Genomic DNA, 14152 nt, shown 5'->3' with positions numbered 1-14152 from the left:
GCGTCAACCCCCTCCTCACAGCATCTGGGCTGAAGTCGGCCAAGTCTTCATCCTCACCTGCACGCACACCTTGAGATTTTAAGCTTGCAAATGGATGAAACCGTTTCAATAGATGAAAAGACCATACTTAGGTCAAGCCTTGAACTTCTACAACAGCAGCCTCAGGCCAAAAGCAGACTGCCTTGAGAGATCATAGGATCTTTCATTACTTGGGCTGGGCAAGAGAGAAACGAAGATCTTGGTTCTAACAGACAGTTCCTATTGATTAATAGGAACTGCCCCTACCAAGTACCTTTTTATATAGCACAGATATAAGCAGCCAGGAGTTAGCAATAAAATAGAAGACCTAAGTAACATGCATCATCAAAATTCACAGTAATCAATATCAATTCTAGCCTACTACACGGTTGCGTGGGGAAGCTCCGTTTAGCATTCTGCTTGTACTGTGAGGCAGGTCAGATAACACTCCTCCCCCACTCTGCAGGCACAGTAACCACTACGAAGTAGAAGTGATTTATTTAAAGCCGGGGTTCCCTTCACAGAGGCCAGCATTGCTCCTTCCCCTTCCATGGCCAAGCACAGCAGAGAGCGTGGCACTGAGTACCTTGCATAGGTTGCAGCCCCAGCGCCCTTGGGCATGGGTGGTAGGTCAACAAGGACAGAGTACCCAGAAATTAAGTCCCACTTGAGTGCCTACAACCCTCTCCACATCAAGAAGAGAAGGAGAACAGACATGACAAGGAAGACCCAGTTGCCCACCGGTCTCATGGCGAGTCTTTACTGCCCATCTACATGGGGTAAAAACTTGAGCTTATTTCTAAGTATGTATGTGAAATTACTCCCATGAGGGGCTCACACTCAAGAAAGGACATCTAGCACACCTAAAATAAAAGGCAGGGTTTGTGCAAAAATACCTTTAAAAGACCAACAGCCTAAAGCTGAAGGAAACCTCAGAGGGGGTGGAGATGTCAGGGTAAGACTCCAGAGGGCTGGATTCCACATTGAACTTAACAGCCCTAACCTTGACCTTGACCAAGACTTACAGGTCCAGAGATGGGAATTTGCTGTGCAGTAGGTTTGTGGGACAGGGACTAGAGAGCGGAACAGAAGAGTCAGAGAAGTTTTCTCTGGTCTTTCCTGTCACAGCAACTTGGGGGTACAAATATAATCATGTAGTGACCTTGTCCTCTGGGTAACAAAGAATCCCTGTCATCACAGACTCTCCCTTTTCTAAAAAATTCAACAATGACTCCCTATGAAACAGGGACTGTTTAATGCAGATGACTGACCACACCTTTGGAAAGACTTGGGGTTCTGAAGCTCTGGGGAGCTGGGTAATGTAATTAAAGCATTCCTCGAGTATTCCCAGGGCCAGAATCAGTCCTTCCTGTTTATCTTTAAAACCTTTTTAGACTTTCCCTTTAAGTCCCTCTTTAGTTGTAAAACCACAAAGCGTTTTTGTTTTGTTTTTAGTGCTCAGTGTCACTTAGCAAAATCCAGTTTTTTATTTCACAGCAAGAAATATTCTCCCAAAGCAGCAGGTGTGCCCAGGGTAAGGGACACTGGACCTTGTGGGAGGTACCAGTTCTCTTCCCCGAGAGTACATGAAGTCACACTTCGGTGGGTCATCTCCCAGAGCCCTGCTGCTGCAGCTCACAAGGCTCCCCCTCTCTGGGCCACTCACCGAAGAAGACTTCTCCTGCTAAGACCATCAGATCCTCCTAGGTGCTCTCTGCTGTGAGCACTGTGACTGGAGCCCTCCTTGTGCTTGTCTAACACTGATCTGGAACAAAGCAAGAATTTTGCCGGTACCCCAAGGGCTCTCCAGTCCTGGTCTCCTGGCATCCCACAGGCTTCAGGGCCGAACTGGGAAGCTATAGTCATCAACCAGCTGAACAACCACAATTTCATGGAGCATTTTGCTGAGCCGTGTTTTGGTTTCCTGACTGGTGAAGAAGGTACAGAGAAAGGAACAGAGAAAGGGCCCAAGGCAAGGTATCAGGCAGCACACCTGCCTCCAGAACCCAGGAAAGCAAGGTCAGAGAGCTGTGCAGCCTGCCACCCAGTTGCAAAGATTTTTTTTTTTTTTTTTTAAATTTTTAAGAGTGCATGAGCAGAGGGAAAGAAGAGAGAATCCCTGGCAGGCCTCACGCCCAGCACTGAGCCTGTGCAGAGCCCAACGTGGGGCTCGATCCCACAACCCCTCGACCATAACCTGAGCTGAATCCAAGAGCTGGACACTTAACTGACTGAACTACCCAGGTGCCCTGGAGGTTTTTTCTTTAATCCCATTCTCTTTTTGCTTTATTTCCCTTGCTGTGCTGGACTATCAATGCCACCAGATATATAACGGACCAGACCTAGTCCTAGATGAACCCAAGACCTAAGGGTTCATTTAAATTCTATTCCATTTAAATTCTCGCTTCAGATTTAATAAAGCTTAAAGATTAGTTATGATTTGGAAATATCCTCTTAAATAATAAGGTAGGTACACAGACGTATTGGTTAGCATGTGTGGTTCTGAATTCTTCTCAAGGTAATGCATACCTACGGACACACCAGTCTTCTGTGGGTGAGATTCTTTACAACAGACTCTTCATACCTGCCTCCCTGCCCATATCCCACCTGTCTCAACCCTATTTTATCACTTCGAGGCTCAAAGGATACGATCTAGGAAATGTAGTTCCTGTCTGCTTTCTCTAAAATAGCACCCCTAAATCTGCTACCACTTTTATTATGGGGGTAAGTGAGTTTTATTGCAATGTCACTCAAATACCATATAATTCACCCATTTTGAGCGAACAATGGTGTTTAGTACATTCAGGGTTGGGCACCATCACCCCAATGTCAGAACATTTTCATCACCTCTGAAAGCTGCCCTAGGTGCCATACCAGCCCCTTACAAACTCCCTACCCCATTCGCTAATGTACTTTGTCTCTCTAGATGCCCTAATTCTGACCTTTCATACAGATGCCATCACGTGATCTTTTGACCTGCATCTTTCATGAAGCATGATGTATGGCTGAACATGATGTATCGCTGAACAAGAAAGTCTAATATTCATCCATTTTACAGTTGATGGATGTTGGGGTTGTTGCCACTTTCTGGCCATCATGAGTAAATATAAATATTCATGTGCAGGGATTCGTGTGGACATGTTTTAATTTTTCTTAGGTTATAAACAGCTTCGTGAAGCTTGAAGTAAAATGGATTTTCAGTGCCTATCAAAAAGCTATTCCATCAAAAGGTGAGACATAGCCTACTCTTTAGGAAAAATTCCAATCACTTTATTCCCCGCAATAAGCTATGTTTGGTGACATTTTAAAGCAGCCAAGCTAGAATAGAAATCCCCTAACTCGAAGGTATTTTATTGGGCAAAATAAATACCCTCCATTTCAAAGGTTTATCAAATGTTTAAATTGTCATACTCCTTCCTAGTAAACAAATGCATTGGACTTTCCTGATTCCTAGAAATGCCAGTTAACATTACATTTTATTTGCTCAGAGAAATTTTTTAAAAATCCAACCACCCCTCGATAGAGAATCCCATCTGGGGATTTCGTCGTGACTCTTCAGGCATTTTGTTTCTGTTTCTTGGATCTGACCTCGAAGAGGCGTTCAGGTTGGCTGGGTAGAGTGTGTCTTCCCTAGTCTCCCATATCCCTTTGCAATGCATGACGCCTATATCCTTTCTACTCTTTCCTTAAACTGTAAAGACCTTCACATTCCCTGGATGTACTATATTTCTCTGCATATTCTGCTTCTTTTAAAAGATACTGAAAACCTATCCACATAAAAATCTGCACAAAGGTGTTTATTAGCAGCTTTATTCATAACTGCCAAAAGTTGGGAGCAACCAAGATGTCCTTCAGCAAGGGGATGGATAAACTTTGGTAAATTGACACAGTATTATTCAGCTCTAAAAGCAAATGAGCCAGCAAGCTATGAAAAGACACAGAGGAACCTTAAATGCCTATTACTAAATCAAAGAAGCCAATCTGAGAAGACTGCAATCCTGTAAAATTCCAAATATGTGACATCTTAGGGTCAAAACTTTGGAAACCACTAGATGAATGGTTGGGAGGGGTTGGGGGAGGGAGGTGTAAGCAGGCAGAGCACAGAGGGCCTTCGGGGTGGGTGCGGGGGCTACCGTTAGGCTCTCAAAATGATGGGCACATGCGATTTATCATACACATTGGTCCAAACGCATAGAATATACAACATCAAGCTTGAACCCAAATGTGAACTACGCATCTGGGATGATTATGATACGTCCGTAGGTTCATCCACTGTGACAAACATCCCACCCTTGTGTGGGAATGTCAATCATGAGGGACGCTACGCAGGTGTGGGAGCCAGGGGCAGGGCACAGATGGGAAATCTCTGTACCATCTGCTCAGTTTAACTGTGAATCTAAACCTGCTCTAAAAAATTAAAGTCTTAATTTAAAAAAATATGTATTTGTATATACATACAAAAGATGTTAAAAATCTTAACTTCTTAGACCGTTCATTCTTTGCATCCTACAGAACTCACTGTAAAAACCTGTGTAAAGACACATTCGAAATCTTTAAAATATCAATGTAAAGCTACTGTTTAAAGATTGGGTCAACCACGGACTGCTTCAAAAAATGTTAGCACCTAATTCTCCTGTAGCACCTCCTGCAAACTGGCACTTTCTGCACGTCCCACAACTGATCCTCGAAACACTGCCAGGAATAAGGTCCTCTTCTGACCATCCCCATGTTACAGAGGAGGAAACAAACACTGAGCAGAAGGACTCAAGTCACACAGCCACTGAGAGGCAGCGGGAGGCTTGGGCCTGGACAGCTGGCCTCACAGCGGCCTTGGGGACTGGTGGGGTGGGGGGGACCCCTGCGGCAGGGATCCTGATATCACCGGTTTCGTGGGTAACCACTCCAACCACCACTTTCAGGCTAAGAAGTGGTGGGTTTAATAAGTAGTTTCAAATTATTACAAGAAGAGAAGGAAGGAGAAAAGGAGGTAGAAAGGCACCTCAAACTAAAGAGGTGACATGGTCCTCCCGCTGGCTCAGATGTCCTCCACCTCAGCCTGCACTACTGCGCGTGCCTGAGAGAGACAGCCATGCTACACTCCAGAGTCATTTATTCTTTACTGGGAGAGGAGGCAGTAAAGCAAGCACACACAGGCTCCCAAATTAAACCCGGTGGACATTTGAAAGAGTTCACAAACACGCTTTTTAAAATACACTATCATCAAGGTGTTAGTGGAGGAACTGTAGCTCAATTACGTAACTGAACCTTTTGATGTCACAGTAATAACATTCTCCAGGAGGACTTGTGAAAGATGCGCTGAGGGGCTGTTGCTAGCCTACAAAGAGTAGAAACTGCTTGGAGCTCAAATCTGCCTCTCCTACCCTCCTGGCCGTCTTTCCAGATCCTTCCAGAGTCCCACTGTATCTGCCCTTCTTTCATGGGCCACTCCCTATTGCCTCGGAAGACGCTACTGTCTGCTCTGGAGAGATCCTGCCCTTCTCTGCTCACTTCTCTGGGGTCCTCCCCCTTCGAGCCAGCATTCAGCCAGCCACTGCTTTGAGGAATGTCTCACAAACCACCTCACTCACTGTGATACCCATCTTGGCCAAGGCGCCAGGGGGGTTGGGGCCTGAAGTCTTCATCCTTTTGCATTAAGATACACTGAGCAGAACTGTAGGGGTGGGCAGGGGGGATCCTGACTGGGGCCCAGGGAGCTGGCCTTTCTGCTGATGGTTAGGAGAGGAAATGAACCAGGGGGTGGGGGGCAGAGCACCCTGGGGGCCTCAGCACAAATTCAGGGCAGTGCCTAGCAAGTCCTTGCTCTCCCTGTTCACGCAGTTTCCTCCTCCATAAAATAAATGAGCTGAACAAAAATCATCTAGGGATCCTCACAGCTGTCAGTGTTGGGAGCCTCTTACACACTCCACTGCACCTATGACAGGTGCAAGGGAATCCAGGGGAGACACCGGTTCTGGCTGTGGGCCAGGGCAGAGAGGCCAGGTCCATGAGGAGAGCACACCGGTGACTGTCTTCACCATTCCAGCTCCCAAGATCTCCTGCCACAGCATCCTGGCCATCCTCTCCAACACCTGTCCCACAAGAGACACAGCCCCGTCACCTGGTCACCCCTCTGCCTCTGCAGCAACAGTGCACGAGCTCCCGGCTTGCCCCGCACCCTCGGGTGGTCTTCGCCCCAGACACATGTGAATTATTCCCATCCCAGCGATTTTCTGGGGATACTTCCATTGTGAGAGACATTTGAGGAATCCATGCGTGATTCACCCAACCTGTATCTGCCCCCATGCTAAGATGAGAATCCTGCAAATCAAGGGAGAAGACCTGGAACAGTTGGACCTCCTGCCACCACCACACCTCCCAACCTTCGTGCTCCACCAGCATCCGGCTTCCTCTGCCCCTTTAACAGGAGGATCCTGACTTCTCCCAGAGGTAAATTCCACCAACTGAGCCCGAGGTGCCCCTCCCCCATTGCAATCCCCCCCCCCCGCCCCCGCAACTGGTTGTCACCTTGCTTCATTCCCATACTCTGCCCCCCACACCCCCCTCCAAAAACTCCCTCCTCCCTGCCAGCTTTTTAACAACCGGAAACCCTTTACTTTACAGCAAACACACACAAACACCCCTCCTCCCCAGCCGCACACCTGGGAGTGATGAGAGACGTGGTCACGATGAAGACCGGTTCAGAGGCCACAGGAGTGACCCACATGCAGATGAACTCAGGCGGCAGGGACATTTTAATTATTTGACTACCATGACAGTAAAGATAACTTTGTTGTTTTGTTTCTTTAAACTGTGATGAAAATCAGCTTTATTACTAGCACATTGTCTCACAGATTTTATAAGATTTTAATTATTTGAGAGAGAGAATGAGAAAGAGAGAGAGCATGAGAGGAGGAAGGGCAGAGGGAGAAGCAGACCCCCTTGCTGAGCAGGGAGCCTGAGGCAGGACTCGATCCAGGAACTCCAGGATCATGACTTGAGCTGAAGGCAGTGGCTCAACCAACTGAGCCAACCAGGCACCCCCATCCCAAGGACTTTAAACAGAACTTCATAATGATCCTCGCAGGGAGACAGATCTTTATTGTATCCTATCATTGTATTTCTTAGGCTTTTCGATGTTGACAATTTAACCAACGATCAGGGAAAATACACCCGATCCGCTGACACACCCTGCTCTTGGACTTCTCAGTCTCCAGCACAGTGAGAAATAAGTGTTATTTATTAAAGACATCTTCAATTAGTTCTAAGAATATTGTCTCATCAGCCCAGCTCAGAGAGAGAGAGGAAACAACCCCAGAAAGCAGGAAAAGCTGGGTGCCAACACGGACACTACCACTCAGCTCGGTGATCTGGATGGGGTCCAAAACACCTCCCAATGGTATTACACCAAACCGTGATTTTCTGGGACTGCAGTGCAGGTAAGAAGCGTTATTAGAGTTCTTTGGCCGACTCATTATCAACCACCCCAGCAAGAAGCTACTGGTAAATTTCTACTAATGCAGCCCCCGAAGATTCAGGTTCTAGGAGAACAGGAGAGGACCCCGGTCTCCCCTCCTCTGGTCAGTCAAGATCTGTACTCCTGGCCAGATTACAGATGTCAGAGTTCACGGGGCTATATGTGAAGTCTAGAATCTAGTCCGATGGCAATCAGAATGAGAAGCCACTGCTTGGGAAACGCTAGTCAGACCGGAAGTGCTAGCTGGAGAAGACAAGACTGAATGGGCATTCCCAGACCAGCCTGCTCTGGCAAGCTGCTCTAGGAGGGAAACCCTAGGGTGAGACTGAGGGGAGACAGATGTCTTACATCTGTCCCACATCCAAGAGTTTCAAACAGTGGAATGGCCGCCCTCTGGGGAGACGAGAAGTTCCTATCCCAGGCTGGGTGTCCTAATCCTAAAGACGCAGAATTAAGAGCCCTGTGATAGACGATTCAACCTCCAGCTTCGAAGAAGATAAGTTTCCGTCACCCTGTGCATTTCATAAACACCTACTCTGCAAAATAAGATCCAAGGCGCTCTACAAATAAGGGAATAAAATGAGCAGAGTCGTGGCAATGACAGCCTCACCCAAACGGGAAGAAAAATCTCTGCCTCGGATCGCTGAGCTAGAGTTCAGACACGTCGGGTTGTCACGACAGATCGATATGGGCAATGACAAATGGGATAAAACTTTAAGAGCCCCGTGACCCAGCGGGGAAGCAGAACTGGAGCGAGCATGTATTGATCCCTAACCCCCTGACGAAGACCGCTGCCACAGATTCAAACCAGCGCAGCTACACTCCAGTTCACGCACCTCTACTAACACAGTCTCCACAGTCTGTCAGCAGCACAAGGGGAGAGGAACAGCTCTTCTTAGCTGGTAAGGTGGCCAGTCAGAGACGTCACCGGGATCACCCCCACACTCCCTCTGCTACTGGGTGCAAGGCATTGTCTGAAAAGACACCCCATAATTCTAAGTACTCGCTCTTCTCAATTAAGGCAGGTCGTCCCTTATGGGCATTTTATTCTCTAATTCTGGGAGTACAGAGGACCTAAATAATCTCCATTATTTTGGGCTATAGGTGCCCCTCCTCTGGCTTCCAAGATCATTGATCTACAACGGGGGCAAGAGCCAGGCAGGCTCAGGAAGAACTTGATTTTAGGTCTGTCCACCGTGCTTCTAAGCGACCTCCACATGCAGCTTCCTCCTGCAGCCTTCCTGCCGCACTCCTCACGCAGGGAAGAGCAAAAATCTCTGCTATTGGCACAGACCGGGCTGAGTTCCTGGTCACACAGGTGGCCCTCAGTGAAGCCCTCAGCCCCGTCTCACACCGACGAGCACCTGCCACACCTAGAAAGTACGGCCACTGGAGCATCGATGGACTCGATTTCTGCGGTCACGGCCGGGCCAGAGGACAACCTCCCGAGGATTCTCACCAGAAGGCAGGGCTGAGCAGCCCGGCAGAAGAGGCCAGACACGTGCCCTGCCCCCGGAGGGTCCTCTACCTTCGACCAGGCTTTCACGTTCTATAACTTCTTTCTTTGATTCAAACCCGCCCTCAGATCCTCAATTCAGGCCGAGATGTCAGAGGTTAAAAAGTGGAGCAGTACTCCTCTGTTCCACAAGGTCCCTAAACACTGGTCCAGAGACTTTGCTCCTTTCTGAATCCCTTGCAGAGCTTTTAAAAAATAAAGGATTTGGTCCCACCTTTGAGATTCTGATTTGGGTGCGGGGCAGCAGTGGAGGAGGTGGGGAAGACAGTGGGATGCTGATACAGAACCATGTAGGGGACCCTCTGCTTACCCTACCCATGGGCAAGGAAAGACCCGGGCCGAAAACAGGATTCAATTCCAACCATGCCCGTGATACAGGGCTTCCCTAAGGCGCTCTTTGAGCCAAAATGCTGTCCGCTGCTGTAGACTTATGTGCTAATGTAATCAAAGAGCTACTTAATCAACCACCTGTCTCTCCTTCCTTCCTTCTCAACACACGGAAGGAGCCCCACGGGCAGCGGCAGGGGGAACCGGGTTCCTCTGTGGGTCAGTAACTAGTCGACAAGTACTGACTTTAGACATGGGCTTGGATGCTCAAAGCATCTGGACATGTAGCCCTGTCAACAAACAGAACAATGTGTGACTTGCCCTCCGTTACTGGCCCGGACCACACGCCTCGTTAGCGGCACCGGGCGGGCAGGCTCACGACTCCCCCAGCACCACCACCAAAGTGTTTGGTTCCTGCAGCATCATGTAGTTCCTGCCGTGTAAGCTTCCAGACGCCATCGCCAAAATGGAGTTGCCATCTTTCACTCGGCCCTGAAGGTACTGCGTGTTCTCTGAGGCCGACCTACGAAGGGACGACCACTCTGCTCCGAATTCCCCTTCAGATGCCAGGATACACCTCTGCCCCCAGCATGACCGCCATTGCCGCCACGATGCCGGATGCTGACCCAACACTTCCTTTGTGCCAGCAGCCATTCTAAGAACTTTCCATTGATCAACTCCTTGACTTCTAACACACTTGGGAGTTAGATGCTGCACTCTTCCCCATTTTAGAGACGCGGGCACCGGTGCAAAGTGAGCTCAACTTAAGGAGTTCACCTAAAGCCACACGGCCAAGTTTCACAAAGCCTGGCAACCCCCGCCCCTGCCCACCAAACCACCTTGCTTCACAGCCTCTTCCTTCCCTACTCCGCTCCCGTATGTTGGCAGATGGTTTACAGCTGCTCTGTCCTCTGGGATATAAATGTAAAAACAGGCAGTTAGAAGTGAAAAAGAAAGAGTGGTTAACACGGCATGAAAGGCATTACTACAATGTAAATAGAAATGCCACCTCATCGTGCTAGGCTTCACATTTTATTAGCTTTCTTACTGGAAATTATTTCAGACACCTTGAAAAATGAAATCTATTCACACGTCACCACCACTAACAATTCCAAAAGAAACCCATGTGAGGTGCTATGTTTGACTCTGAGAGGAGGAAAAAAATCTACGTAACAAGAAAGGTGTGTAGAAATCGGCAGGAGCTTGGGGCCAGTGGGCACTGCCTGGTGCAGAGTCCATGCATGACAGACTGAGAAGGGGAGTACATACATGTGTCCTCTCGTCCCAGCTGAGGAAATCGAGGTGCATTAAGTGTCCTGGCCCAGGAAGAGGCATGGGAAGGAAGCAGTAAGGACAGGAGGCTAAGTGGGGTCTGTGAGCTAGCCCACCTCCTCACATGAGAGCATTCCACAAATCACATCCAGCAAACCCACTGTGTGCAGGTTTTAACAAGATTTAAAAATACAGGTAAGTCCGTAAGTACAACTTCAGTTCTCTTAAGTCATTAGTATCTAAACATTCTGGGAGCATTTCTTTGTCAACAGGAATCCACCCAGATTAACTTTTCTTAATCAATGGGAAAGAACAAGTAATCAACTCATTAAATTTGCACATGTGTCAAGCTAGGGAGAACTACCATATCAGATACGAAAATCAGGATTCCAAAGGATCCACCCTCTAGCATGGAATGCAGGTACAATAATGAAATTTCACATCTGTAATTGGATTCATGCTCAGGACCTAAGAAATCAATTGTGCAAATTCGGAATGAGGGCAACATATCTTAAAATAAGCTTTAATTTATAGTGACAGAAAGCAGATCAGTTAGCTGGGGGTGGAAAGTTCAAAGGAGCAGTAGGAAACTTCTGGGGGTTAAGGAAATGTTTGTTATCTGAATTGTGATTTTGCTAGTATGCACATATGTCAAAATGTGTCAACTTGTTCATGCGGTTTAATCTGTAACTGTGTTTTTAAATGCATGTACTTCATTGCCAGTAGATTAAATCTAATTAAAGTTGTAATAAAATAGTTCTTGTGCCTGTGTGGGCAGGTGAGGAGAATGAGGCATAGAATTTTAGTGGTTTGCAAACTTATTAAAATTCAACAATATGGACTCCAGGAAACAGGGTTTCAGAGGGGAGAGAGTGGGGGGATGGGTGAGCCCCGTGGTGGGTATCAAGGAGGGCATGGATTGCATGGAGCACTGGGTCTCATACACAAACAATGAATCATGGGGCACTGCATCAAAAACTAACGAGGTACTGTACGGTAACTAATAAAAGAAAAAACCTCGACAATATGAAATGGCTGCCAAAAGCCAAAGCAACTCTAGACTCCTCCAACTGAAATTGTGTGTGAAAATTAGCTCTTCATCTCGTTTGGTAGACCACATCCAACGAGCACCAAGATCAGAAAGACCGGATGGGATCTAAGGGTGACCGCCCCGGGACAGGGTCTGAAAACCACACTGCCCAGGAATGGCTATGGGACCTGGGATCCGGCCCCACACTGGGGAGAGAAGGGACTTCCAGGGACTGCCGCGTGGAAGGAAATGGCCCATCCTTTCCTGTACAGCTTCCTGCAGCTCAGACCCACAGGGAAAAGCAGATGGAGAGCAAGCAGAGCACTGAGCGTAAGAAAAATTTCTGATAATGAAAGCAGTTAAACAAGGACCACATTCCAGAGACACCTGTACTAGGCACGTACAGGCAGAGGACCCACAGTGGGGACACGGGCTCTAGTGTTCTGACAGCACAACCGAGTTCTACCACCCGCACCCCTCCCCCCAACTACAGGCTCTCTCCTTTCTAACACGCTCGGACAGGAGCCCACATTCCTAAACTGAAAGATCTTAGCTCTATGATTTTTGACACGGGCCTTAACTCACAGAGCACGCTGGGGACACCAGAGATGGACACCTGACAACAGTCATCACCCCTGTGGCATCATGAGCTAGACAGAGTCCAGTCCTGTTCTCTAAGCTCCTCACTTTAAAAGCAGAGGACAGTATACTAACATACTACCAATTTCTTTTCACACAGGGAGGTTATCAGCCCCATTCAGCACACATTTCAATAACTTCCCATACACTCGGAAATTTAAACAGCTGAACCAGAGTCTTAAACATGACAGATAACAATACAAAGAACTGAAGAAATCTAAGGTTACAAAGGGTCAAAAGGCGCTGCATATCTTAGTGCCATGGTGGCCCCTGGGGAGGGAGATGGGCGTGTGCTGACTGGGAAGACTGGGCAGGAGGGAACAGAGTCGGCGAGTCGGGGAGGAGGGGCACAGGTGAACAGCATCCAGACGCCCTGAGCACCTCCCAGAGCTTGTCTTACAGCAGCCTAGTCCTGACTGGTCCCAATTTGAAGCCATAATGAATGAGAAGGAAAACCAAATTTCACCCTTCCACCAGGGTTGACCACCTACGTTCAAAATCGACTATAAAAATTCAACAAGTCCATGCTCCTGAATTACTGACCTTCCCGGTGATTCTGTCACTCACCGTATTCAATCAACAACAGCCAGCGAACCTCCACATCCGCATTCCAGCATTCGCAGAGCTCCACAGCACCATTTCTCGCAGGGCCCAATGTTCTTTTACACTGGGAGGATACCGGGAGCTACAGAGGCCCAAGCATCTGTCCCCAGACATGCAGTAGGCAGTAAACCACTACCAGAGGGCAACACACCCCCACATCCCCCCCCTATAGCACAGAAATCCCTAACAAGCCACCTTACATCATAAAGTAAGGAGAAACGGATGTCACTCTACTTTAAACTCAATCTCAAAGCAAACTGTGGCTTAGATCACTTGTGTATAATTCTTTTTCTAATGATCCCAGTTCTCGAGTCTGTAGCTGAAGGGATCCTGCAAAGGCCTGCGTCCCTTCTCAGGTACCCAGAGTTCCCCACCCCAACGACCAAGAAGAAAAGTTATCAAGTCTACTGTTTTGACCTCCAGAAACGGAAGACGCAGAGCCGACTTCCTCTCTCGTGCAACACGCACTTCCAGCTTCTCCCTTCTACTCCTACCGTTACCCCTTTAACTCTTCCTTCTTCTTACCTGAAAGGCTTCTAGGTTTCTGGGGGTCCTTTCCCCATGGATACTCATCTCCACATTGCATCCACAAAGGCCTTCAGATGCTCTACAAACTCTTTATCCTTCTAGGAGCACACATCCACCAAGATACCCTCTCTAGGGACCCAAGCAAAATTTACAAATTAGATTCCTTCTGCCCACTGAGCACAGGCTTTCTGCTCTCACGGAGCTCCTCCCCATCTCGGGGAAGGCTCCCTGCCCTGAGGTCTGTTTCACTCACCCACTGGCCCCCTGCCAAGAGTGGGCCCACCTGTGCCCCCTCTCCCTGATCCCAGGTAATAGTAGTCCCATGTTGCACTATCAGTCATGGCATGGCAACCTGGTAGAGCCAGATGGAATTGTGCACGCTCAATTACCTTGGCTACCTGAGCAAAGAAATTTGCTTTGCAGTGTCTCCACTCTTTCAGAAAAATAACACAACTCAAAAAAGGGATCAGACCTGGCCATCCCAATAACAGATCCCACATCCAACTAGAAAGGGCACTGAAACCCCAGTCTCACTGTGAAACCTTAGATGCTTTTGAACTATGAAGGGGAAAGGTGTCCCCTTTGGCTTTCGTGGCATCCTGAGGACCCAAGTTTGTTCTCCTCTCAAAGACCATCTGGACCAGTCAGTATGCACCACACAGGGAGGCAGTAAGGCTTCTCAGCTATTCAGGGGGCTTCAGGGCAAACTCACCAGGCCTGGCTTCCAGTATCTCCTGTTTACTAT

The 14152-nt window shown here is 48.1% G+C and overlaps 1 protein-coding gene across 3 annotated transcripts in view; it reads right to left on the bottom strand.

Moving 5' to 3' along the window:
* MYO5B (myosin VB) overlaps positions 1-14152 on the bottom strand; it is a 342993-nt gene that overhangs the window by 160318 nt on the left and 168523 nt on the right. The gene's annotated exons all lie outside the window — the stretch shown is intronic.

Source organism: Mustela nivalis (assembly GCF_964662115.1).
Source record: "Mustela nivalis genome assembly, chromosome: 14".
Lineage (NCBI taxonomy): Eukaryota > Metazoa > Chordata > Mammalia > Carnivora > Mustelidae > Mustela > Mustela nivalis.
This window is presented reverse-complemented; position numbering and strand designations above follow the sequence as displayed.